The following is a 5316-nucleotide window of genomic DNA, read 5'->3' on the forward strand; positions in this document are numbered from 1 at the left end:
CTTCCAAGGTTAGATTTTTACCGATTAAAGACACTTAAACATGCATTTCTAGGTGTGTTTGACCAACCCCAACGTTAAGTTATCATCTTTAACCATTTACATGCATCAAGGTTCCATTTTTAAGCAAAAGAACTCAAGTTCAAAGTTCAACAACTTACCCTTAGCACCAAAACAGAAAGGGTGATGCTCTTGGAGCTCTCAAACAGTCTCCAAGGCTCTGACTTCACAGAGAAACGAAAATGGCATACAAAGGTTGGTTGTTTTCTTCACAAGGTACCTACCTTCTTGGAGCATCAAACACCAAGAATGTGACACCACAACACCAAACCAGAAACTCAGCACTATAAACCTCAAAATGCAGAAGCAAGAACTCAGAAACAAGGTCCTCTCACCCTCACAAGGTGGCTCACACCAAGATATGTTTATCAAGAGAAGAAACCATGATCAAAGGAGGTGTCTTTGGTGAGAAAATGGAGAAGAAATGGAGTGACAAGGTGGCTGGTCTCAAACTCAGAAAAACTCAAGCTGGAGGCTTATCAAAATGACCTAGGATCATGTGCCATGGCTATTTATAACCACTTGCGTTTTAATCACACAGTATTAACTTTAATTGCTACGCTTAGCATTTTAATCCCAAACTCAGGGTTCTTAACCTACTCAATTTACAACTATCATATTTTTATTATATTTTTCGGAGCACCTTTCCGGTACGCGCTTTTCATAGCCAGTATCAGTTTCCGACACCAGATCTCATCATTTGGACTTGAAACTCGTTTTACAAGTCCTACATATCATTCTAGTAATTATCATACACTTTTTATAATTTTTCGGGATACTTTTTCGGTACGCATTTATACCGACTAGCAGAACTGCTATCTGCACTCTTCTTCCGAAAAGCGACTTTCAGCATTCTTACTCACTAATTATAATTATTAAAGTCTCATAATAATTACTAGGGTCAATTATGGAATTATTTCCTAATTTCACATAATTAATTAATTAAATCCCTTAATTAACGGTGCGGGTTCTTACATATACAATCAAGCACTTAATTGAATTAAAAACCATACTTAGATCATACAACCGCCAAGTGGCTGAATGGTACTAGTAAGGTTACCATGCATTCCATTCTTCATCAAATAATACTCAAAACAACTCTTAATCTTTATTGTCCATTTTTAATGTCAATAACCACATAAAATGTCAATAACCATTCTATGCTTTTAACTAATGAATCAACTAATTCATTTCATTCTAATACATTCATTTGACACCAAATGTAACACCCCGTAGTATTCCGGTTGTTAACACCATGATATTATAGCGTACACAGCGGAAGATTTTATTTAAAGATTAATAAAACGTCTCGTAAAAATACGAATAAACTTTTTCCAAAACTTTTTCTGAAAACATTTCTAAAAACGTTCACATGAAATACTGCGAAAGCGTAAATCTAAATATACAACTACTAATTAATCCCATTAGCCAGTTTTAGTGGCCATTGACTAACCAGATATGACAGCAAGTGTCATTCTTGCCAGAGTCTCACAGACAGCATAACCGTTGTTTAACGGATAACTGGGAGATAGAAATCTTACACACAAGTACACCTGATAGACATAATTATATAACAGACAACTTGCAAGTCCCAAATGGACTGCAATCCCCATCTAGGGTCAGTACATACATAATGGCTTTGTGCCCAAATTAATAAATCCATACATCATGTCTATATTCCTCATCATCTGCATCTAACATAACTTGTAACAATTACAGACATAATCCAGAAGCTCAATTAATAACAATCCCGAGCATTATTACACACAACACAGTCTCAAAATAAACTAACTCGGCATGTCAAAACACTACACATGCCACATAACAATGTCACAACATAAAATAAACAGCAGCCACAATCCACTAATCCGTAGCTGGGCCCTTGCCCTTAGACTACACACTACTACCCTGGGTACTTGAAATGATGTCCCCAAAAAGGGGTGAGATAACAATATCTCGGTAAGCTCAAGGTTCTTAGAGAATCCTCTAATCCCCAGAGCCCATGATGAACCCTTAGTTCATCATGGTTTTTAGCAGGAATTAGGATCAAATTGTGTGATTAAATGATGAAAAACAAGGTTAATGTCCTAAGATGTCCTCAATTACAAGTTCAAGAGCTTTATTGGAAATTTGTATGATTCTTGTAGGAAAAGCAAGCTTGAAAGACAACTGGAGAAGGAAGAAGATTCTGGAGCTCAAGAGGAGAAAAATTGCCTAAGTGTTGAGCGCTAAAACGTCCACACTGAGCGTTTTAGCGCCCTGTTACAGGAAGAGGCCAAAACTTGCTGGTGATGAGCGCTAAAATGTCCACACAGAGCGTTTTAGCGCGCTGCTACACTAAGAAGATGGAAAATTGCTGGTCTTGGACGCTAAAATGGCCTGCAATATGCGTTTTAGCGCCCTAAAGTGGAAAAAGATTCTGGTCTTCACCGCTAAAACGGCCAAATCAAACGTTTTAGCGTTGGAGTCAGTTAAAGTTAGTTGAGCATTCACCAAGTTTGGACGCTAAAACGGTCATTCCTTAACGTTTTAGCGTTGAAATCAGTTAAAAGCAGTTGAGCATACGTAAAGCATGGACGCTAAAACGGCCACTTATGGACGTTTTAGCGCCCACATCAGTTTTCTGTTTTTAATTGTAACACTATATAAGGCAAAGCCTTGACACTTAGAGGAGAATCTTGGGGGATCTGAACTCTCTCTCTCTCTTAAACTTAGTCTGACTTCTCTCTAAATTCTTTTAGTTTTTGTATTAGGATTTCCTTGTAATAGTTGGAGATTGAAGACTTTCAACATGGAAATGAAGTTTGCTTCTTCTTCTCTTATTTATTCCTTAGTCATGTCTGAGTAGAGTCTTTGTAGTCTGAATGCAATGGAACTCCATGATAATATTATGTTGATTTGATTAATATGATGAAGTATTTTTCATGTGCTGATTTGAGATTTTCTGAGTTAATTATTTCTATCAATGAAGTAGTATAGAACAGGGATGTTTATATGACTTCTATATTTGATAATCTCAACATCAGAATTCTAGTACTCAAGGGATTGATGCTAGAGTTCTGATGTAATCTTAAAACCTTAGTATTTCATGCATGTATTAAGAAAGAAATCACCAAGGGATTGGGGTTTTTGATTAATGTTTCTATCAGGGTAGTAAAGGATTACATCTTGATGATAAGTAAAAGGTTGATTAACACCACATGGAAAGGAATTCATCACATGATCAATTCTTATATGGTTTGTCATGGAGGAAAGTTGTTTTCTGACTACTTGTTGTTTTTATTAATTCCTAATCCATATTTACTTGTGTCAACTTACTCAAAATCAATTTTCTAGTGACAAATTATTCATGATTTTTACAAACTCTTATTTGATTCAAATTAGTTTTCTATGGTATATTGGTGTTTGAACATAATTCCTCGTGGGAACGATCTTTACTCATCATTTTATTACTTGTACGACTAGTGCACTTGCTAAACATCCAACAAGTTTTTGGCGCCGTTGCCGGGGAATTTGTTTTTCAACACTAACTGATACTATAGAATTCTGAGATTGAATCCTTTTATTTTCAGTATTTTAGTTTATGTTAAATTTCTGGTCAATTTTGATTCTGGTACATGCGAGGTACACTTGATCCAAATTTGTTGTTATATGATCCAGAATTAGAAAGGACATTGAGGAAGCACAAAAGGGCAGCCAGGCAAAGGAGACAGTTGCAAGAAATTGGTGAATCAAGTACGGTTAATCAGGAAGATATAATGGCAGAGAATCACAGACCACCACCACCACAGAGGACACAGGGAGAGTACATGACTCTTGTAGTGGTTCCTCCAATTGGGAGTGTTGTGCGCCCAACAGTGGAGCCCAACAACTTTGAATTGAAGCCTGCTTTGATACATTTGGTGCAGAAGGATCAGTTTGCTGGAACCAGTGCGGAGGACCCTTACTTGCACATAGAGAACTTCCTATTGTTAAGTGATACTATGAAGATAAACGGTGTCACAAGAGATGCAATTCTGTTGAGACTATTCACTCATTCACTGACGGATGATGCAAGGAGATGGCTGCAATCATTGCCACAAGGAAGTATAACAACTTGGGATGATTTGCAAACCAAGTTCTTGCAAAGGTTTTTCTCAGCATCCAAGAGGGCCAAGTTGAAGGATGAAATTACAAGCTTTAAGCAGAAAGAGTCAGAATCTATTTATGAGGCTTGGGAGAGATTCAAGACTTTGTTGAGGAAATGTCCACAGCATGGAATTGAGGCATGGCAACAAGCAGCAATCTTCCTGCAAGGAATGACCACTAACACTAGAACCTTGGTGCATGCCACTGCTGGTGGATCATTGACTACCAAGACCCCTCAAGAAGCCTTGGATATCTTTGAGTCATTAGCATCTCAAGAATTTGATAATGCTCCAGTGGCTGACAGAAGGACATGAATTATCAGGTTGGATGGGTATGATGCTTTGTTGGCAAGGAATGATCAACTGATGCAGACACAGAGACAACAGCAGCAACAATTAGATACCCTTATTAAGCAACTCTCTTCACAAAAGGTAGCTTCTGTGGAAACAAAGAGTGTATGTGCTATCTGTGGTAAGGGCCATGTGACAGAGGAGTGTGATTATGGGGGATCATCAGAACAAGCAGAGGTGAATGGAGTGTGGTATGATCAGAATAATCAAAGGAACTACAACAATCAGGGAAAGAATGTTTATATGCCACCATGGAAAAACAAGAATCAACACCCAGGATTCAGCTATAGTTCCAACCACCAATTGAATCCACCATTACATCCTCCACCACCACATATGAAGGAGCAGTCAAGTGATCCTGCTGCATGGGAGAAAGCGTTTGCTCAGTTATCTAAGACAACTCAGGATTATATTCAGGGTTCTACTTCATTCAGGGAAGAGACAACTGCATTTATGCAGGAGACCAGAACTTCTTTCAGAAATCAGGAAGCATCAATCAGAAATTTGGAGACCCAGATTGGTCAATTATCAAGACAGATATCAGAGAGACCACAAGGGAAATTTCCAAGTGATACACTGGTGAATCCTAAGGAGCACTGTAAAGCAATTATGACAAGAAGTGGGTTGGTACTTCAACCAGGGAAAAAGAAGGTGGAAAATAAAAAGAATGAAGAAGAGGTTGTGGTTGAAGATGTAGTCTCTGATGATGAAGGAGAGAAAATGAGAAATGAGAAAAGTGAGAAGGAAGTAGTTGTTAGAGATGTTATAGTTGGAGTTGACA

General features: G+C 37.9%; 1 non-coding gene across 1 annotated transcript; it reads right to left on the bottom strand.

Moving 5' to 3' along the window:
• Window positions 1-4211: 4211 nt before the first annotated feature.
• On the bottom strand, window positions 4212-4318 carry LOC133312592 (small nucleolar RNA R71). Its single transcript, XR_009751702.1, has one exon. It is a non-coding gene; the product is annotated as a small nucleolar RNA R71 (small nucleolar RNA).
• Between the last annotated feature and the right edge of the window lie 998 nt (window positions 4319-5316).

Source organism: Gastrolobium bilobum, unplaced genomic scaffold, assembly GCF_033153095.1.
Source record: "Gastrolobium bilobum isolate Gb01-03AN ecotype WA unplaced genomic scaffold, APGP_CSIRO_Gbil_v1 utg30084, whole genome shotgun sequence".
Lineage (NCBI taxonomy): Eukaryota > Viridiplantae > Streptophyta > Magnoliopsida > Fabales > Fabaceae > Gastrolobium > Gastrolobium bilobum.